We start from the raw sequence: 23,444 nt of genomic DNA on the forward strand, positions 1-23,444 counted from the left end.
TAAAGTGGATTATCTAATTTACCTGCTAGAACTTAACCGTTAGAACTCATGGTCATCAAAATCCAGTGTAACTCTTAGGAAGCTTTCTGCTGCAAGGAATTCAAGATCCTGACTCCAACTGGCTCAGTATAGGGAAGTTTATTGCCTGATCAGCAGACACCCAGTGTTAGGGCAGGCTTTGGGCATTACATGTGCCGTGCGCCCTGGCTTTGCTTCTCTGAGACTCTCCTGGTCCTCTCTCCCTGGAGGTGGGTTTTGTCCTTGGGCCAGCTGACTGCTAAGTTCTAGGCATCACACCCTAACAAGACCATGTCCAGTGGAAGAAGAGGCATTGTCTATTCCTGTGTTTCTTTAGAGAAGTGAGGAAAACTCCTTTTTTGACCATGGTTCATTTCTTGTTCACTCCTGAAAAATCAATCTCTGGCAGTGGAAATGAGGTTGCATTGGTTGTCCTGGGCTACATTTGGAGTAGAATACATTTGGGAAACCTACATGAGTGACCAACTCCAAGTTTCACTCTTCTCATCTTTCCTTTTCCTGGAGATTTTTCATGGACCCTGGTGAGCTTGTTTTCTACCCAGAATCTCTTTATGAACTAATGGATCTTAATTTTTTCTCCTCTCCAGCTTGGCTTTAAGTCTTAACTCATTCGGGTCCCTCCTTGCTGATGACTATTTCATTTACCAGTAAATCATGATTTACCAGTTGGTTTCCTGTAAAAGGATCAGGTCCCTTTTGTTTTGGATACTTACTCAGTCCTCCCCTGACCCCAAATGTACAACTAGTGTTTTTTAAAAAAAGACTGGTACCAACTTCTTTTGGGACAAAATGATAGACATGCACACTATTGTTTTTGTACCTAAAAATGCTTTACTTCTATTCTTCTGCTTGAGCTTATTTTTATGCTCACAAAGAAAACAGGCACCACTCCCTTAAGAGAAGATATCTGTAGATTTTAAAATTGATACAGAGTGACATAAGAAATGAATGCAATGAACGGATGTGACGTTCATCTAGGGAAGACTTCAAGATTCAACTTGGGGTGGTGGCTCACACTTGTAACCCCAGCACTTTGGGAGGCCGGGGCAGACAGATCACTTGAGGTCAGGAGTTTGAGACAAGCCTGGCCAACATGGTGAAACCTCGTGTCTAGTAAACATACAAAAAAAAAAAAAAAAATAGCTGGGCATGGTTGTGTGTGCCTACAGTCCCGGCTACTCAGGAGGCTGAGGCAGGAGAACTGCTTGAACCAGGAGGTGGAGGTTGCAGAGAGGTGAGATTGTACCACTGCACTCCAACCACTCCAACCTGGGTGACAGAGTGAGATTCCCTGTCAAAAAAAAATTCAACTTGGAAGAGAGTAAGTAGAGGACAGAAAGTTGTCTGTCAGGTAAACCTTTCCCCATTTGATGGGAGCCCCACCCTTTCCATTATCCCCTATAGCTCCTTCACCTCTCTTCGTGTGTAGCAGGCGAATTTTGTGCCTTGTTTCTGGTGCTTGTAGTCAGAGAGATGCCTGTGAGTTCCCTGGGTGGATTTCGAGGCTGCAATAGCGATTCTGGCCATTGTTGTATGACTACCCAACATCCCATTCCTCCCTCCCTCCATCCCAGCAGGACGCAGTAGGACCCAGTGTCCACTCCACCTCATACAGCCTATGTTAGTTATGGGAGACTCTCCTCCCACCCCTAGCTTCAGGGTGGGATTGTGGAAGTCAATCAGCATGTTCATTTGTGCTGAAGTGATTGGTTCAACGTAGGTTTGTGTTATGGGCTGAATTTTGTGTCCCCCATTCTCCCTGCAAATTCATATATTGAAGCCTCAACCCCTAGTACCTCAGAATGTGACTGTGTTTGGAGAGAGGGCCTTTAAAGAGGGAATTAAGTTAGAATGAGGTTGTTAGGATGGGCCTTAATCCACTTTGACTGGTGTCCTTATAAGCAGAGGAAATGTGGACACAGAGAAACATCAGGGATGCTCTCACGCAGAGGACAGACCACGGGAGGGCACAGCAAGAAGGTGGCCATCTGCAAGCCAAGGAGAGAGGCCTCAGGAGACACCAACCTGCCCTTGATCTTGGACTTCCACACTCCAGAACTGTAAGAAATAAATGTTATTTAAGCCACACAGTCTGTTGTATTTTCTCATGGCAGCCCTAACAGACTAGCCCAGCATGTGACTAAAATGGTCTAATCAGGATTCTTTTAGCTGCTGTAGCAGACACATCCCCTCTATTTTTGTGGTTTGTAGATGTGGAGCTGGGTGCTGCTTATGCCATGGAAGGCAAAATAGATTGAAAACAAAACAAAAAGGTAGATGGAAAGGAGCTAAATCAAACTGGGCCTGGACCTGGCTGGGCTTTCCAGCTACTTGGGCCAAGAAATCTCTTTACTGTTGATTAAGTTTCCATGAGCAGCAACCTAAAGGCCCCCACTGATGGAATGGCTTATGCTTTGTGTTTACAGGCTGAGGAAGAAGCTGCTCCCAAGAAATTTTAGTAAGTAGGTCTCTGTGCTTTATAAATCCAGGTTCTTCAATGGAAATAAGTTGTTTTTTTTTGTTTTTTTTTTTTGTTTTTTTTTTTTTTGCCCAAGAAAGGGAGGGAAATGAATCCTCTGTGCTTTGAGGATTGATAAGAAAAGTAGCCTGATTTCAAGCATGAATTTGCAGTGTGGATCTGCAGGCCTGGGAGACTATAATGCTTTAGGAATTCTTCAGACGCTGAGCCGACCCCATTCAGAGATGGCACCACTGAGGCATGAGGTCTCTGAGAGGATCGGGCAATTAGGGCAACCATGCCTGGGATAAACTTGGCAGGGTGGCCCATGAAGGTATCTGCTGGCTTAGTGAGGAGCTGGTCCGTGTCTGGGTCAGCATTGTAGGGCAAAGGGTAAAGGACCAGTGGGGTTTGTTAAAATGCTGATTCCCAGGACACATGCCAAAGTCACTGCATCAGGATCCCTGGATGCACGGCCTGGGATATGCATTTCAAGAAGCTGCCCAGCTGATTCTTAGGTGAGGACCCTATGACAACCTTAGAGTGTACAGAGGGTTAAATTATGGAAATAGAATTCCCTAGCCAGGAAAGAGAATGGCTGAAAATAGGCGGTAAGCAAGCCAGGGTCAGTGCTCCATCAGATTCAGAAACAGGATGCCACAGGTCATCACTCTGGGACTGCACTTATGGGTCAGGCTGCTTTAAGATCCTGGGTCACCGATCTTAAAATAGTCTATAGAGTTCATTACCACATGCTTCTGGTATTAGGACCACGTTTAGTATTGGCAATTATCTTAGATACTTCTTTTAACTCACCGGACTGTCCTGCCAGCTGTGATGGTATGGAGATGTGGGGTGACAGTATATGGGTCCCCATATCAGAGATCCCCAGACCTATGTTGGGATGTTGGGATTGCATGGTACACAGGACAGACCTCATCACAGAGGCTGCTTGGTGGAGGTCACACTCCCTTTGCTGCTGCTGCTGTTAAAAGTATACATAAAGCAGTTGGGTAGGGAAAAGATTTTTACCGTAACTATTTACAAATAAAGCCTAAGTAATCAGAGCACAAAGTAATCAGACTTCTCCAATGTCAAGCAACAGGAGGTTTGGGGAGATGGGAAGTATCTGGTTTGTCTAGCCGTGACCTTGGGAGCTCTCAGGGTTGGTAGAAGTCACAGCTTAGGCTGCAGCCCTGCGTGTGGCCCACCTGCTCCTTCTCCTGTCAGCATGTCAGTCTTGACTGCTTTTTAGCTGAAAAACAAACAAACAAAAAAAAACACAAGTCAAACAATAGCAAAAACTTTGGAAAGTGTCATTAGGAAGAACGCAGGGCTGGAACTGGGAGATGTGAGTTCTGTTCCAGGGGTCATCTTTCTGTAGTGTGTCCCTGTGTCCCTGATTTTTTTTTTTTTTTTTTTTTTTTTTTGAGACAGAGTCTTGCTCTGTGCCCCAGGCTGGAGTGCAGTGGCCCGATCTCGGCTCACTGCAAGCCCCGCCCCCCGGGTTCACGCCATTCTCCTGCCTCAGTCTCCTGAGTAGCTGGGACTACAGGTGCCCACGACCACGCCCGGCTAGTTTTTTTTGTATCTTTTAGTAGAGACAGGGTTTCACGGTGTTAGCCACGATGGTCTCAATCTCCTGACCTCGTGATCCGCCCGCCTCGGCCTCCCAAAGTGCTGGGATTACAGGCTTGAGCCACCGCGCCCGGCCTGTCCCTGATCATTTAATGATTCTCCTTGGGCCTATTTTCTTATCTGTAAAATAAGTAGCAGAGACTAACTACAAATGTTACCAGCTAGGACTTCTTAGCGGTGGGCTTTTCCTGTTAATTTAAGCTTCTCAAGTATAAGGTCAACTTGGAGAAACTCTTGAACTGTATGTTTTTAAACTGGTGGTTCTTAGATTTTTCAGCTTGAGTTTATCTCATTTAAAAAACACTTCTCATAGTTAACCGTCATAGTGAAATTAAAGGCTGCATTCACCATTTACAGGCTTGGTTTCACTTGCTACATTAAATCAGTTGCTAAAGCCTGATTCTGTGAAAGGATTAGCCAATGGATTCCTTCTCTTAATTTTGTCTAGTTTTAGAGACCTCTCAAAGAGAATGAAAATGCATAGTTTATTGGGATTGGAACTTTACTGCTGAAATGGTTTACTTCATTAATTGAGAGGAAAGAGATGCAAACAGAGATGTAGTTTACAGCAAAATAACTGTGTGTTTCCATTTGAGTTGATACAGTAGTTTAACAAAGCTCTCCTACTTTCTCAGCATAAATATTTATATGTGTATATTTTCTTAAATCTTGATCTTTTTCCATTACGTGAAATAGTTTTCATCCCTGGTATGCAAGTCTGTTAAACAATCTGAAGTCCTCAAGTTTAACCCCCTAACAATTTCCTTTGGGATTAGTTTTCAATCTTCATTTTAGTCAATTGTTCTATTTTTTACGGATAATATTATTTTACTGCCATCTAAAAAGAAAAGCAAATATATATGGTAAGCAGGGTGTTGAGTTACAATGATAAAGTTTTGTGTGAAATACACCTGACAGTACAAACTCTTCTCTTCTTTATGGTTAGAGAAAATTTTTCCTTTTTTTCCAAGAAAGTGATGCTCCCAACAAAACCATATACGATCTACCCCAGTGCTGGGTAAACAGAAAAGAGACAAAAGCTTACTTCCTTTGTGGTCATGTGCCCACAGGGGCTCCGGAAACTCCAAATAAGGAGTCAATTTTGTCATCCACAGCTCCCAACTTCCCCACGGCTTCTGGTAGGGACTCAGCCTCAGAAGGGGAGAAGAGCAGAGGCTGTTTCTGCCTTTGGCTTGTGCATAGTTTTCCACAGTAAGTGCCCGTGGGTGCGAGGGCAGGTCTCCCTACTCTTATTCTTTACAACAACCTTCCTGTAACTCTAGGGTGTCTCAGGATGACCTTAGTTATCCATAAAGCTAGTTATAGCGCTGATATTAAGCTCCCAGTGACAGCATTTCTGACTTAGCAGATCTCCTCTGGGGATGAGAAAGCTGTATTTTAACCTGTATGTCAACGAGATATAGGGTGTGTGTGTGTGTGTGTGTGTGTGTGATGTGTATGTTAAGTCTAATGGACAGATAAATAGGAAGCTAATATTTGAAATTTCCTAGCCAGGAATGCCTATTCCAGGAGTAGTCTGAAAGTCCACAGAAACTCCTCTCTGAAGCCTACACATGTGTGTGTTGGGGGTGGGAGAAGGTTAATATATGCAGCTGCAACTATATCTCCAATCAACACCAGAGGATTTGTTAGTTAGCATAATGAATATTAGAAATAATTTTTTAAGCTGGGCACGGTGGCTCACGCCTGTAAGCCCAGCACTTTGGGAGGCCGAGGTGGGTGGATCACTTGAGGTCAGGAGTTTGAGACCAGCCTGGCCAACATGGCGAAACTCCATCTCTACTAAACATATAAAAATTAGCCAGGTATAGTCGCACATGCCTGTAATCCCAGCTACTCGGGAGTCTGAGGCAGGAGAATGGCTTGAACCCAGGAGGTGGAGGTTGCAGTGAGCAGAGATCATGCCACTGCACTCCAGCCTGGGCAACAGAGCAAGACTCTATCTCAATTTAAAAAAAAAAAAAAAGAAAGAAAGAATTTTTTATTGTTGATATGAGTGGTGTTCAAGATATGTAGGTAGATTAGAAATATTACACAGGCAGCTCACCCTTGCATGAACAGGGTAAACTAATCATCCTACCCTAGGTTTAGGCAAATCCTAACACCTGTGAATGCAGATGCAGGTCTTTGATGAATTACCCACAGGACTGAGGAAAAGGTGAGCCTGGGGTACTGATTAATCTGTGCTAGTGGTTAACACACCCAAGGCAGCTCAGCAGCTTTATCATCCAGACCAAAGAGTCTACTAAAGGCTCTACTTTTGGTTGTCTTTGTGTTCACAATTTGCTATAGAATAATGACATCACATATAAAGGAGGAGAGTTGTGTTGTCCCCATTGAGGGGAGAGTAAAGATGGAAGGAAAACCCCACTGAACAAGTCAGCGAGGGAGCTGGTGAGGAGGGTTGATGGTTGAGTGTATATGATGGAGTCGAGGTCTACTGAAGAGAAAGAGGTAGGAAATAAAGACTTTCTGAAAAAAGAGGTCAAAATGCAGAGAAATAGAAAAAAATTTAGAGTTAATTGAAAAGAACTTAAAACCTTTAATTACTTCTTGCGTGCGTGCGTGCACACACACACACACACACACACACACATCAACTTGGGGCAGTTATCCTAAGAATAAGTATGTCTGGTTGGGCTATTTTAAATACTAACTGCCTGCTCATGTGTATATTAAATCTAATGGAAATACTTTCATCTTACTAGAATGCAGGTTAAAATACATCAGTTTCTGGGCAATGATTTTTTAATTATGACCCCAAAAGCACAGGCAACGAAAGCAAAAATAGACAAATGAGATTGCATCAAAGTAAAAAGCTTCTGCACAGCAAAGGAAACAGTCAACAGAGTAAAGAGACAACCTATGGAATGGGAGAAAATATTTACAATACTTTGCAAATTATCTGTTAAGGGGATAATGTCCACAATATATGAGACACTCAATAGCAAGAAAATAACCTGATTAAAAAAGGGCAAATGACCTGAGTAGACATTTCTCAAAAGAAGACATAAAAATAGCCAACTGGTATATGAAAAAATGCTCAACATCACTAATCATCAGAGAAATGCAAATCAAAACCACAATGAGATATCATCTCATGCCTATTAGAATGGCTATCATGGAAAAGACCAAAAATAAGTGTTAGCAAGGATGTGAAGAAAGGGAATTCTTGCACACTGTTGGTAGTAATGTAAATTAGTAAAGCCATTATGAAAAAAGTATGGGGGTTCCGCCAAAGATTAATAATAGAACTACCTTATCACCCAGCATTCCCACTACTGGGAATGTTTTTAGTGATATTCCCACTAAATATCACCCACCATTTCCCACAAAGGAAATGGAATTTGTATTTTGAAGAGATAGCTATGCTCCCATGTTTATTGCAACATCATGCACAATAGCCAAGATATGGAGTCAACTTAAGTGTCTAAGTGTTTTATATATACTCAATACACTTTATATATATATATTAAACCTAAGTGTTTAATTTAAGGTTGTATATAAAAAAAGAAATATGCAATGGAATATTATCCAGCCCTAACAAAGGAGATCCTGTCATTTGTAACACAATGCGGACAATGTGGATGACCCTGGCAGACATTATACTAAATGAAATAAGGCAGACACAGAAAAATACTGCATGATCTTACGTATATGTGGGATCTAAAAAAGTCAAACTCAGAGAAGCAGAGAGAAGAATGGTGGTTACCAGAGGGTAGGGAGATGGGAGAAATTGGAAGACATTGGTTAAAGGATACAAAGTTTCAGTTATGCAGATATAAAGGTTTTTTAAAGCATCAGTTGCTGATGCCCCAGCTGAATGTCTCATAAGAGGGACTACAAAAGCGATTTTTGATAGGATGGAAGGGCCCATGGGCTTGTATCAGGATATCTGTGTCTGTGTCCGTGTGTGTAATTTAACACACAGTATATGCTTGGCGGATTCTCCCAAGTTTTTTCACCCTGTTTTGCTCTCTGTAGACACTGTCACTGCCACAGGAATTTTTCTTAGTTCTGTGGCTTTAAATCCCACCTAATTTATATTCCTAGTCCTCATCTTTCCCAAAGCACTGAAATGAATATGCCACCTCCCAACAGATATGTCAGACCTGACAGGGTTCCAGACCAAGTGCTGTTCTCCAGCAAACCTGCTCCATCTCGTTGTTCTTGAGCTTGGTCAACGGCAGTATCATTTTCCCAAGTTATCAGGTTGGAATCATCTTTGACTCCTCTCTTCCTCTCACAATCCTCATTTAATTTATCAACAAGTTTTATCAAGGAAATGTTATTCTGAACTTGACAGTTTCTCATTACTTTCTCCTCTATCACTGCAACCCAAGACCAAACACCATCATCCCTCACCATGCTGGATTACCACAACAGCCACAATCCTTACTCTCCTCTCCACTATGGTATACTCTAAACATAGCAGCTAGAATGGGAATAATACGTATGGTTGTGTTAGTCTCTTGCTTAAACACCCCCAACAGCTTTCCCTCACACCTAAAAGAACATCCAAAGTCTTCATCATGGCCTGTGTTAACATCTTACATAACCATAGTACATTAGCCAAAATCTAAGAAATTGATACAGGTACAATATAGTTAACTAAACTACAGATTTCATTTAGATATTATTAGTTTTTCTACTAAGGCCATTTTTCTGTTCCCGATTCAATCCAGGATAGTACATTGCATTTAGTTATCACATCTCCTTAGTCTCCTTCAGTCTGTGTTAATTTCTTAGTCTTTTAAAAAAATTACTATGTTCTTGACAGTACCGGCCAGGTATTTTGTAGACTGTACCATGCTCTTTTTGTTTGTTTGCCACAGAAGCAAATGTGATGGAAAGACAAAAAACAAAAACAAAAACAAACAAACAAAGGAACCTAGATGTTATAGTTCTCAAAATTCCATTTCAGAAAACCCATTGAAAATCTTGCTAGAGTTTAGCTTTTTGGGATTCCTATATGAGTAAGTTCCTGACCCCGGAATCAGGAGATGGCAGGACTAAAGAGAACAGGAGAGCAAGGACTAAAAGCTCAGAAGCCTTTTTCCAAAAGCCCCCAGCATATTTTTCTATCAATTTTTATGGGTCATAATTCTGTATCACGGCCACAGAAATGGAACGGCCATGATTAGCTTAGCCTAATGAAGATCCACTCTAGTGGAGGTGGGATTAGGTGTTCTCTGAGTCACGGCTTTTAGAAGGAGGATAAACCAGCAAAGGAGTGAGTAGAGAATTGTCCGGGATGGGGATGGGAAAGGGAATGGATGTGGTAGACAACAAACAGTGGCTACTACAGAGTCTATATATTCTGTGTATAGGCAAAGTATAAATGGTGCATGGCCTCCTAGGCATAGCACAAATCAGAGGTATGATAGTTATCAAAAGAAGCCAGGCAGGATTAAAAAAAATTGTGATAGAGCTGGCATGGTGCTGTACACCTGTAATCCCAGCTACTTGGGAGGCTGAGGTGAGAGGATTAATTGAGCCCAGGAGTTTGAGTCCAGCCTGGGAAACATAGCAAGACCCTACATCTATTTTTTTTTAAAGTTGTGATATATCTGTACAGGGAGCACTACTCAGCAATAAAAATGTATGAACTGCTGATACGTGCAACATCATGAGTGAATTTAAAAAGACATCATGTCAAGTAAAAGAAGCCTGACACAAAAGACTGCATACTGTAGGATTCAATTTCCATGACAGTCTAGAAAAAGCAAAACCATAGCGACAGAAAACAGATCAGTAGTCACCAGGGGCCAGAGAGGAGGGAGGTGACTGGATCCAAAGGGGAATGAGGGAACTTTTTGGGGGAGCATTAAAATGTTCTACAGATTAAAGAGAAAACTACCTCTGGGTCTTGGGAGATGGTGCAAGAAGGGACAAAGGACATTGCAGGAAACCTTCATGATCCACACAGGGAATAGTTCTGTTGTCTTGAGACAGGGTAACCTGCCCAGGCTTTTGTTTGGGGAAATAGCAGAAATTTCTTCCTATTATTTATTTATTATTCATTCATCCATTCATTTATTTTTTGAGACAGTGCCTTGCTATGTTGCCCAGGCTGGAGTGCAGTGGTGCAATCATGGCTCACTGCAGCCTCGGCCTCCTGGACTCAAGTGATTCTCCCACCTCAGCCTCCCCAGTAGCTGGGACAACAGGCTTGTGCCACTATGCCCAGCTAATTTTTAAAATTTTTGTAGAGATGGGGTCTTGCCATGTTGCCCAGGCTGGTAGTTTTGTAATTAAATTTTTTTTCTATGTTTAAGGTGTACAACATGATGTTGTAATATGCATACATAAAGTATCATTACTACAGTCAAGCAAATTAACATTTCCATCACTTACCTAGTTACCTTTTTGGTGTGCTTGGTTAAAGCACCTAAAATCTGCTCTCTTAGCAAATTTCCAGTGCACAAGACAATAATAGCCCTCATGCTGTACATTAGATTCCTAGACGTACTCATCCTACATAACTGCTATTTTGTCCCTTTTGACCTACATCCTCCCATTTCAATGCCCCCCACCTGCCCTTGGTAACCACTGTTATACTCTCTGTTTCTATGTATTTGACTTTTTAAAGATTCCACATATAAGTGAGATCATGCAATATTTTCCTTTCTATGTCTAGCTCATTTTATGCAATATTTTCCTTTCTATGTCTAGCTTATTTTACTTAGAATAAAGTCTTTCAGTGTCATTCATATAGTAGCAAATGACAGAATCTCCTTTTTTAAGGCTGAAAAATATTCCATATATATGGAATGTATATGTCTATATATCTAAATCTATATAATAACAGTTTCTTTATCCATTCATCCACTGATGGACACTTAAACATTTCCATAACCAGAATATTGTTAACAATGCTTCACTAAACATGGCACTGCAGATACCTCTTCAGCATCAGGGATTTTATTTGTTTTCAGTAGATACCAAGTAGTGGGATTGCTGGGTCGTATGGCAGTTCTATTTTTAATTTTTAAGGGAACCTTCACACGTTTTCCATAATGGTTCTACTAGTTTACATTCCTACCAACAGTGTACCCTTTTTCCCACATCCTTGCCAACACTTGTTATGTTGTCTTTTTTTATGATAGCCATTCTAATAGGCAGGGGGTGATACTCATTGTGGTTTTGGTTTGCATTTCTCTGATGATTTAACGATGTTGAATATTCTTTTCATATACTGGTTGGCCATTTTTATGTCTTTTAAAAAAAATGTCTATTCAAGTTCTTTGCTCATTTTCTAATCAGATTGTTTTCTTGCTATTGAATTGTTTGAGTTCCTAATACATTTTGAATATTAACCCCTTATTAGACATAAGGTTTGCAGATATTTCCTTCCATTTCATAGGTTGCCTGTTCACCCTGCTGATTGTTTCCTTTGCTTTACAGAAGCCTTTTAGTTTGATGTAGTCCCACTTGTTTATTTTTGCCTTTATTGCCTGAGCCTTTGGTATAATATCCAACAAGCTTATTGCTTAGGCCAATGTCAAGGAGCTTTCCCCCTGTGCTTTCTTCTATGAGTTTTACAGTTTCTGGTCTATGTCTAGGTCTTTAATCCATTTTGAGTTGACTTTCATCTATGGTGTAAGATAAGGGTCCAATTTCATTCTTTTCCATGTGGATATCCAGTTTTCCCAGTACCATTTATTTAAGAGATTCTCCTTTTTTCCCAGTGCATTTTCTTGGGGCCTTTGTCAAAACTTAGATGACTTTATATTATATTATATTATTAGGTTTATTTCTGGGCTTCCTTTTCTATTCCATTGGTCTTTGTGTCTGTTTTTATGACAGTACTATACTGTCTTGATTACTATAGCTTACAAAAATCACATAAAAATCAATTGCATTTCAATATATTAATGATGATCTATCAAAAAATAAATTAATGAAACAATTCCACTTATAATAGCATCAAAAAGAATAAGATGCTTACAAATAAATTTAACCAAGGAGGTAAAAGATCTGTACATAGAAAACTATAAAGCACTGATAAAAATAAGTTGAAGAAGACACAAATAAATGGAAAGATATCTCATGTTCATGAATTAGAAACATTAATATTGTCAAAATGTATATGCTACCCAAAGTGATATACAGATTCAGCATGATCACTATCAAAATTCCAATGGTATTTTTCACAGAAATAGAAGAACACAACCTAAAAACTCATATGGAAGCACAAAGATTCTAAATAGTCAAAGCAATCTTGAGGGAAAAAAGCAAAGTTGGAGGCATACTGATTTCAATTATCTTACAAATTTCATTTCTATGTTCTTTAGAATATCACTGAAGAGGCTGGGCGCTGTGGCCCATGCCTGTAATCCTAGCACTTTGGGAGGCTGAGGTGGGTGGATCACCTGAGGTCAGGGGTTTGAGACCAGTCTGGCCAACATGGCGAAACCCTGTCTCTACTAAAAATACAAAAATTACCCAGAGGTGGTGGTGCATGCCTGTAGTCCCAGCTACTTGGGAGGCTGAGGTAGGAGAATTGCTTGAACCCAGGAGGCAGAGGTTGCAGTGAGCCGAGATTGCGCCATTGCACTCCAGGCTGAGTGACAGAGTGAGACTCTGTCTCAAAAACGAAAAAGAAGAAAAATGAAAAGAATATCAATGAAGAGCTGGAAAATACAGGACTTGTAAGAGGGCTGACAATACCATGTGAATTGAACTCTGGTTCTTAAATACCAGCAAAAGGACTTAAATTAATTAGAATATAGTTCTCCTTAAGAAACAGGCTTTCTCTTGTTTTCCAGGGTATTATGCATTTAATTTTAATGTCCTTAGCTTTTTGGGTTACCTGTGGTCATATACGACTAGGACTTTTTATAGGGTTTCAATGGACACATATTGACTCTATAAGGGATCCTTCTTATTGAAGTATATCCCCTGCCTATTTACCATGGTCCTAACCAAATATGCCTGTCACTGATTCTAATCAACTGTAGAAATCCCAGCATCTAGCAGGAAGGGGACAGAAGTCAGATATTTTTGGTTAAGGAGACCTATCCACTTTTCAAGTCATATAACATGTGTACCTGCCTATTCTGTGATAATTCTGACTACAAGCTTCGGGAAGGCAGTGCATGAGAATGTCTAGGAGATGCCTAGGCAAAGAAGCTCAGTCCAAACAATTGGCATGAACAGCAGCCCATGGTTATTTTGGGCCTGGTGTAGGTTTTTAAAAACTTGTTTTTGTTGCTGTAGATTTTATCCCGTGTGTATTGGCTGTACATATACACATCCCTGCACTCTGATTATTAAGCATGGGACTCTGTAAATATGCATTGCACTCTGACATAACATTATTTCCAAGTCTGAAAACATAACTATTCTAGTACTGTGATATAAACACATTCATTCTCAGACACATGATTTTCAAAACTGTAGATCAAGTGCTAATAGTGGAAAGAGAAAAAATCCACTTCACATTGCAAAGAGAAAAAAAATCCACTTCACAGTGTAATCAATTTGCCTGCCATACACTCTTCTTGAGATGGGGATTATGCAATTAGTGGTAACAGAAATGCTGGGCATTCTATGAAGGAAGGACGCCACAAGCTGTGATTCACAAATTCTTGTTCAAAAGTAGATGCCCCAGTTCCATCACTAGAAATTGTGACTTATCAAGTCTGAGATGAAGTTCAAGAATCTTTTTGTTTTTAACCTCAGGAATGATTACCATCTATTTAAGAAACAGATCCAATTTGTTTATTTTTAATTTTTTAGAGACAGGGTATCACTGTGTTTCCTAGGCTGGATTCAAACTCCTGGACTCAAGCGATCCTCCCGCCTCAGCTTTCTGAGTTAGCTGGGATTGTAGGTGTGTGCCACTGCACCTGGTTGTTCAATAATCTTTATTGCTAAGTTTTAATAAGTAGCCCAGGTGGTACTAATTCTGTGCCCTTTGAGCCTTGCTCTGAAAGAACCAATTTCTAACATGTCTAATCAGGCATTTATTTTCTTTCAGGATTTAACATGAAGCAAAAGTGACCCAGAATCTTTTCTCTCTTTATTGCCAAAACGCAAAGAAAAGAGTCCTTAGCTCTCAGAATAAGACTACACCTAAGAGTGAAAATAAGAAAATGTGGGAGTTTGAGGAAAAGTATCATCAGCTGTCAAATGTCATGAATGTGCAGTCTTGGTCAATGGGCCACATGACCCAAAACTCATTATCCTCCCCAAAGCCACCACTATCAATACATGCACCAAATGCATCGACACAATAGTTTTCTACCTTGGCCTGTCGATGAAGTTATTGAAACTAAACTGCCAACTCATTTCCATTCTTCTGTTCAATTTATCACCTGTTTTGAGAGCTATACCACAATCAATTCTATTACACACTTTCCTGCAACTCCTCACTTGATAATGAAGTAATCAAAATAATCAGGGTTTTACCTATAAATATTATTTCACTTGATACTTTAGATGAATTTCAGGATCCTTGCATGCAGCGTGTCCTTAATAAGTAATTACTGAATGGATGAACAAAATTTTGGGCTGAATCACATTATTGTATATATTCACAAAGTAATAGATCAATTCATATTTTTAGTACAGCCAGTCATGAGTTGATTCTTAAAATAAACCCATGGTGATCATTTTAGAAAAGGGAAGACAATTTTTTTAATTTGGTAAAAACAATTATACTTTAATGTATATTTTTAACCTTTCATTTTGAAATAATGTTATAATAAATTATAAAAGCTACAAAAATGATTCAAAGAGCTTCCTTACCATCTTCTGAGGGTAAGTTGCAGATGTGATACCCCTTTACCACTTCATGTTTCAGTTTGTCCTTCCTAAAAACAAGAACACTCTACTACATACCTTGAGTACAACATCAGGAAAATAACAATGATCCAATTTAATCCATCGAATCCACAGAATCCACTGATTGTGCCACAAAAGTCATTTATAGGTTTTGGATCCCATTCAAGATCACGTGCTGCATTTAATTGTCTCATCTCTTTAGCATCCTTCAATCTGGAACAATCTTTACTATCATAGTCTTGACATTTTTAAAGAATACAGGCCAGTTACTTGATTTTTCTTTCAATTTGCATTTGTCTGATGTTTTATCCTTATTTATGCATAAGAAGTGACACTACATTCTCAGCATATCATATCAGGATGCAGCACAAGGCTGATTTGTCCCATCATTGGTTTTCATTTATGTAAAATTTTACCAGCTGATTAAGATGATATCTCCCAAGTATTACAGCTGCATGTTAAGTAATAAGTATGCTGTACTTATTAATAATTAATGATGTATTAATGAACATTTTTAGAGATATACTTTGAGACTATGTAAATATCCTGTTCCCCATCAAAATTTACCCACCAATTTTCGCATCTATTGATGATTCTGGCCTGAATCACTTATTAAGATGGTAGTTGCCAAATGGTGGTTTTCTGATTCTATCTTTTCTTCTTTTATTGCATTCTACTATAGAGTTCCCTTCAGTGTTTCTATCAGCACGGACTCATGGACTCTTATTTTACTCAAAGGGTTAAATTTGTCATTAACTATTTTACTCCTTAAATTATCCAAGATTTGGCCAACAGGAATCCCTTCAAGCTGACTTCTGTATTCTTTTGACCTGTCTCCATAATTCTTTAAGTACTTTTTCATTTCCTTGCACAACAAATTATTCTAGTTTCATCTACTATGCCAAGGAACCATGGTTCCTTTTAGTGGAGGATGGTATTAAGAAACCAACATCTGAGTGTTAGGTGTGTTCATTGCTACTGGGGTGCCGTTACTTTTAGGCCTTCTAAGTCGACAAACCTAGGAAATATATCACCATATACAGACACATATACACTTATATTTTTCTGTCTATCTATAATCTTTTTGGATCCAAAATCATCTCCAATTTCAAGTCACATAACTAGATCTCTTGCCTTTCTATATTGGCAATTCCCTTCTCCAGCAGTGAGATGACCAGCTCCAATTTTCTTAATGTATCTACTTGTTGGCTCAATTCCCTAGCATGTAAACCAATCTCTTGGCCATGTCAGCAAAAAAGTGTGTCCTGTCTCTATTACATACACATATATAAAACACCCCCACATATATACACATATATATGAAATCGGATATTTTATGTATAAGAAACCACACTACACAGATATATCAGGAATCCCATATAATACACAAAATGTATCAATATGAAAATACATATTTAACTCCTATAAATATCTGATTTCACATTTTTTTTTAAAGAGAAGTATACAGTAAGACTTTCTTCTGATGAGCGTGGAGCCTGCTGTTCATACTTCCACAGAATTATTCCTTTATGCTCTACTCAGCCCTCAAGGAGCTGCTAGCCTCAGAAATGCAGAGCTCCGGCTGGGTGTGGTGGCTCAAGTCTCTAATTCCAGCACTTTGGGTGGCCAAGGCAGGTGGATCACCTGAGGTCAGGAAGTCGAGACCAGCTTGGCCAACATGATGAAACCCCATCTCTATTAAAAACACACAAAAAATTAGCTGGCAGGCACCTGTAATCCCAGATACTTGGGAGGCTGAGGCAGGAGAATCGCTTGAATCTGGGAGGCGGAGGTTGCAGTGAGCCGAGATTGCACCACCATACTCCAACCTGGGCAACAAGAGCAAAACTACGTCTCAAAAAAAAAAAAAAAAAAAAAAAAAAAAAAACCAAAAAAACAGAGGCAGAATTCTTCAAAGCGGAAGTTTCCCTAGTCACTACCTTGCGCTCCATGCACGGCCTATTCTTTAACTGTGACAAACTGCCACGGCCAGGTCCACAACCGGCTTGAGCCAAGTATTGAGCCTGAGGAAGGAAATGCTTTATATTTCAGCTTTAATAACTAACTGGGACATCTGTTACAATTCTATTTTCCTCACTAGGCTGGGTATGGCATCTCTTGGTTGTAGGTTCCCCCTACACAGTTTCTGTGGCTCTTCTCGTGGACTAAGCCTACCATAACACACATGTCTGCTTGTGTATTATCCCATTCGACACTAAGGCTTCAGGGCACAGGCTGCTTCCTTTATTATCCATTTCTAATGTCAGAAGAGGGTCTAATACAGAGCAGGTGCTATTTGTCTATTGAAGGAAAGAATGAATACATCCATTAATCAATGTAGAATGGTGGGAAAAGATACAATTTGGGAAGGAGACTTTACTCTTTAACTTCTGGACCCATGTGAATGAGGAGTCCAGGTCATCCGTCCTTAAAGGCATTTAGGTATTTTATTTCAAGTATTTTTCCCCTTTTCTGATGACATACTACAATTCAGGACTAAATCTCAAATTTATTCTTGATATTGATAGCATTGATATTGCACACAAATCCCATGGTTACCGTCCAGCACTAATGGTCGTGTCCTATTTCCACCTGCAGCTTCCTGAATCTAACTACACATCGCATTTCAAAACTCCCACGTTAAAAAAGGCAGCAGTTCAAGTTATTTTCTCATTTTCTGTCTTCAACTTTTTTCTTCTTCCCCCAAGAATATCTGAGAGTTAATTTTCTCGAAAGTTCTCTGTAGTGTTCCAGATAGGAATCATCCTATAATACTCCAAATGCAGCGTGTGGTGTGCATGTTGAATAAATAAAAATGACGAGATTAGGAACAATATCGCTGACGATCGCGGTGTCCCGTTTTAATTTAGAGGGCGCCAGCAACACGTCAGTGACGGAGATTCAGAAGCTGCCTCACCCCGGACCGGGAATCCCTAAGAGAACCTTGACGCCGCTGAAGTTTCCGGACGGGGCCAGTTTGGAATTGACCAAAGGAGTCTCCGCCCGGTCGAGCCAGTCTCTCGGTTTTCTCCACGGCTTCTCGAGGATGAGGAATTTCTAGGTTTTCTCCTCCTCTGGCAAATCACGGTCTGCGCCTTCCGCGGCTCTGGGAACAGGTGAGCCGGGCGGCGGCGCCCTCGGGACGCGCTCAGGTGCCGGTCCCCGCCCGCCGGCCCCTCCCTGCAGCACGCGGTCCGGGTCCAGGTGCTGGCGCCCAGGTGCGCGGGGCACGGGGCTGCAGCTCCGCTCGGCATCCGACAGCGGGCGCCGCTGCAGCAGCTCGCGGGCCGCGGAGCTGAAAGGCTTCGCGAGTTGGGGCAGCTCCTAGCGCTCGGCCCTGCTCGGCGGCGAGAGCTCCGCCCGGGCGCCGCGTTCCTACAGCTGCCGGAGCCACCGGGCGCCGAGGGGACGGACCGACCTCCGCACACCCTTGCCGGCCCGGGCGGGCAGAGGCGGGCGAGCGGCGAACGCCCGGGAGCGCGGAGAGCCAGGCCAGCCCGGTGCGCGCCGAAGACACCCTGTGCGCCCCGCGTCCTGGCACCATGAGACGCGCCGCGCGTCCTCGCGGGCCCGGGGCTTCGCTTTCCTCTCGCTGAGCCCCTGCGCTCGCCACCACGGAAACTCGGAAAGAGGAGGCGAGGCTGTGGGGAGCGGCGCGGAGACGGACTAGACTTCCCCTCCGCCCCCAAGAGGCTGCCGGTCCCCGGTTTCCTGGGCTTCTCCAGCTTTATCATGAACCTGGCGCAAGGTTGGCTTTAGGAGAAATTCAGGAGCCGGAGGGAGAGTCAAGGCAATTCTTTGGTTGCTAAGGTAATTGTAGTTGTGACAAAAATTGGGCAAGAAACAAATGGGGGAAAACATGGTTTAAAACAGTATCCTCCCTCCCCACCCCATTAATATGTGTTGATTTCATCTCCTGGGTGTGGGTGCCTGTCCATTTCAGATGCGTGACAGGTGCCCGTGTGTGTGTGTCTGCAGTTTGGGACTGTGGAAGCACGAGCTTACATAAGTGGTTAGGCAAGCTGGCGTGTGGACTTGTGTGGGATGGGTGCAGGTCTGCATATAAATCATGTTCCTGGGTTTCTGGGTGTGAAGCGCACACCGACGGGGACGAGAGCGCAGAGGATGGCGCTTTTAGATACTTCCAGTCTTCCGATGTTGTGATCGCAGGTAGGGCAGCTTTGCCTCTAAATCAGGCATTCATTAACTTTTTCTCTGAGCAAGCTCGCCCATTTGTGGTTTGGAAGAAAAGAAAGCGAGTCTCCGCGGTGAGGTGTGGAGGGTAGGGGCGGGTGGGGAGGTTTGTTGTTTGGGAACTGCGCTAGCAAAGGACGCCGTGGCTATTCGCTTAGGAGAGGATGACAGCTGAACTGGTTGCGTGAGGAGTGAAGAGACCGTGTTTACAGTCACCGGCAGGCTGCGTAAAAAAGTGGCCCAGTGAGACAGGGAAAGTGACCCAGAAAATTTAATTTTGTTCAGAATGAAAGCTGCTGTATTTCTTTCTTTCTTTCTTTCTTTTTCTTCTTAATTTGACGGAGTAGTATTTTCCTTCTCTGTCGTTGAGACCAGTGGCATTTCTATGTTACAAACTGAAGATATTTGGGGTCTCGTCGGCTTGGAATTATCAATGCTTGGGAGGTGAGTTCTGATCAATACCTTTAACCAGAGAAAAACTGCAAATATAATCGAGATTAGGTAAAACCTACCACTGGACCCTTTTCTCTCCAGAGAAAGTGAGAGATGGAAGAACTGGGCTTGTAAGTATCAAAATGGAGTTAGAGAATGAGCTACAAGTTTGTGTGTGTATGGTCTGTCAAAAAGTGTAAAACTGAAAGGGAACTGTTAGGTTTAATGTGTTGACAACACGGCTCTTATAGATCAATTTTCATAGGCAAATAGGTAATTACATGGAGTGGGAACTGGGACGTTGGTGGGAAACTTTCTGTAAGATAAATATTCTTTATTCTTAATTTATTACTTTTTCAATGGGTGGGACTACTCTGTGAAGGAAAGTAGAGGGCTGAGGGACATTTGGTGAGACTCTTGAGAGAAAAATCTTTGTAAGCCAAATCTTGCATGCTAAATAGGGAAGGCCAAGATGATAGATTCTGAGTTCTTTGGTCCTGTACCACTGTTAAGCTAAATTGTCCTGTAAATATGATCTCAAGCACCATAAACTATGTATATGTAGAGAGAATCTATTCCCAATAACAGCCTTTTCTGAAAGAGTCTGCGAGTTCTAGAAAAGTCAGCTATTGGGAGGTATTGTGATGAAGGAGAGAGGTCACCGGTGTTTCCTTTTATATATTTATTCTGGCAGATCTTAACTTAACGATTTTCTTTAAGGAATTTCAGTTAACATTCAGTGAATTTATATTGCTGAGAGTTTCAGTAAAACAAGACTAGATTTTCTTTGAAGCAATAAATTCATCTTATCAAGTGAAACATTACGACAATGCTTTTGTGGCAGAAATTGTTTATTTAAATGAGTCCATTTAAATTATTTATTCATTTTGGATTTGCAGAATAAGATCTCCAACATAGATGTTTTTGAAGTGAATAGACCTTTCTTGAGAAAGAAAAATAAATTTAAGGTTATTGTGGACAATGAAATTTGCCAGTAATTTTGGATGTCTCATTGTCTACAGGGACATCATTTTATGTGAAAGTAGGATCATTCCATTTCTTATGTCTCTCATCTTCTCCCATGCATTTTATCCCCAACTCCTAAGACTTTGCCAGGAATTGCTGAACATTCTGTTTTGTGCCAGGGGTTAAATATCAGGGGGATGGGAATAAGGAGCTGTGTGTCACATAAACGTTTTTCAAAAGGATGCTATCAGAGATCTCAATACTGGGATTAATTTTTCCTTTAGCTTCGCAGTTAGCTTAATTCATAGTGTTCTGAACCTAGGAATGCATTTAACCTCTTCATTTTCAGTACCAGCTGGAAGGAATATATTTACCAAATTTCATCTTCATTGTAACATATGGCATGATATAAATAATTACTATACACACACTATCCTGCTGTATGGAAAGAAATAGAATTACAAAATAAACTTTCGTGTTCAGTGATATGGATATAATATTTCAAAAAACAATTTTAACTTTTCCCCTGATTCCAAAAGTAATATTTAGCTATTGAAAACAATTCAGGAAAATACAAAGAAAAAAATAAAAGTTATCTATAATTTGCTATGGAGGGGGAGCCACTATTAACATATCTTTAACTGTATATTCTTCCAAATATTATTCTAGTCATTTATTTCTACCCAGCACCCCTCCCCCACAAATTTTTATAAAATGTAACTTGTAAATATAGCTTGAAAACGTATTAAAGGCTTGGGACTGCTTATTTACAGAATGATTTTGATCAGATATTAGTTTTTCCTGGTGGTCCTTATTTTCAAAGAGAGTAGGTTCTTTCTTTTTCTGCTCTTTGAAAACCGGTGTTTGCACTTTGGGCTGGTAATGCTTGGGACTTCCTATCAGATTTAGGGATTAAAGCATCAGAAAAAAAGTAGAAAGGTCATTGGCCATTGTGGACGGGAGACCTGAGTTCTGGTTGCAGTTACTCCACCAACTTCTCCTGTGACCTCTGGGCCTCTGTTTCCCTGAAGGGCAAAAGGTACTTTTAGATTTAACTCAATAAGCTAATGACATATTTGTTGCTTTGACATGAGAATGATACTTGAAGAGGGCTTGTTCAAACACAGAAACACCTGGGGGTCATCCCCAGAGTCTCTGATTCTTTCTGTCTGGAGTGGGGCCCGAGAATGTACATATCTGACAAGTCCCTGGATGATGCTGACTCTGTTGGTTGGTGACAGTGAAAACTAGAGGGTAAGTGTATTAGGGCTGTCTTAGAGGGACAGAACTAATAGTGTGTGTATATATATGTACATATGTATGACATATGTACATATATCATATATACATATATGCTATATATGAGATATAGCTCATATATATGCTATATATGAGATATATATATGAGATATATGGCATATATATGTATATATCTCATATATATCTATAAAGGGGAGTTTATTAATTATTAACTTACATGGTCACAAGGTCCCACAATAGGCTGTCTGTAAACTGAGGAGCAAGGAGAGCCAGTCCAAGTCCCAAAACTGAAGACATTGGAGTCAGATGTTTGAGGGCAGGAAGCATTCAGCATGGGAGAAAGATGTAGGCTGGGAGGCTAGGCTCGGCTCTCCTTTTTGTGTTTTACTGCCTGCTTTATATTCGCCAGAAGCTGATTAGATTACGCCCACCAGATTAAGGGTGGATCTGCCTTCCGTAGCCCACTGACTCAAATGTTTAATCTCTTTTGGGCAATGCCCACACAGACACACCCAGGATCAATACTCTGTATCCCTCAATGCAATCAAGATAACACTCAGTATTAACCATCAAAAAGCCTACCCCTTGTCAACTCGAACCCATATACATCTCCTGAGATCATACATAATCTTCAAATAAAGACAATAATGAGGTCATAATTGTGCATAACAAAATACAACTATCCTTCGTACAACCAGAAATGCACCAATCCCCAACACAAATACTATTGCATAAAGTTAACAATACTTAAGGCTGATATGAAGTCAATAAATCTTATGTCACATGATAAAGGAAAAGGAAATAAAATGAAGATATTTTCTTAGCACAAGTGTATACGTACACAAACATGTTTTTAACAAAAGAAGGAGGAAATACTCATGACAATTACAGTCTCTGTTTCTGCAGCTGGTCACATGGTCGTAGCTGGTATTGATGGCTACCTTCTACCCATTCAGTATTCTTTTTGCCTACAGCAAGCACCTCAGCAGATCGTGATTTTTTTTCCCTAGTGGAGTGACCCAAACCTTCATTCCTGAAGGGTCTGGACCATTTGTAGTCCTGCCTGGATTGGGCTGTTGTAGTTTCCCGTTGACCTTAATCACAGGGCATGGTAATGCTAAGAGATGCCCTAATGGGTCTCCTGTGTTCCATATGTAGTCTTCCTTACCTCTGCTGTGGAGTAGTAGACTGATTTCATCTTGATAGTCTGGGTCAATCACCCTAGCCAACACTGTAACTCCCTTCTTAGCCCGTTGACTTAAAGGTAGGAGGATCCCAAACTGTCCAGGTGGCAATCTTAACTTCCAGTTTAATGAAATCATTGTTGTGTTTCCTGGTGACAGCGTTCCTCCCTCTGGAACTAAGACCTCTAGGCCAGCAGAATGTAATGTCGAGGGAACAGGAAGCAAAAATTTTGCTAATTCAGTGGGGGTGATGGTGAGTGGTGCCTCTTCCACTTCCGCTCCTTAATTCTTGGACCTGTGAATCCTGGCTATAGAAGAAACAGTACCATATATTGGATGCTGATTCAGAGCATACACGGCCCTCTGGAGAAATATGCCCCAGTCCTGCAAAGTATTGTCACCTAGCTGGCATTGTAATTGTGACTTCAAAAGGCCATTCCACCATTCTGTCAATCCAACTG

At 41.0% G+C, this 23,444-nt stretch overlaps 1 protein-coding gene across 1 annotated transcript in view; it reads left to right on the plus strand.

The window, feature by feature from the left end:
• The first annotated feature begins 18,241 nt into the window (after nt 1-18,241).
• RGS6 (regulator of G protein signaling 6) overlaps nt 18,242-23,444 on the plus strand; it is a 620,766-nt gene continuing 615,563 nt past the window's right edge. Inside the window, 1 exon segment of the mRNA XM_073011133.1 lies at nt 18,242-18,757. The gene's annotated coding sequence lies outside the window, so the exon portion shown is untranslated.

Source organism: Chlorocebus sabaeus, chromosome 24 (assembly GCF_047675955.1).
Source record: "Chlorocebus sabaeus isolate Y175 chromosome 24, mChlSab1.0.hap1, whole genome shotgun sequence".
Classification (NCBI taxonomy): domain Eukaryota; kingdom Metazoa; phylum Chordata; class Mammalia; order Primates; family Cercopithecidae; genus Chlorocebus; species Chlorocebus sabaeus.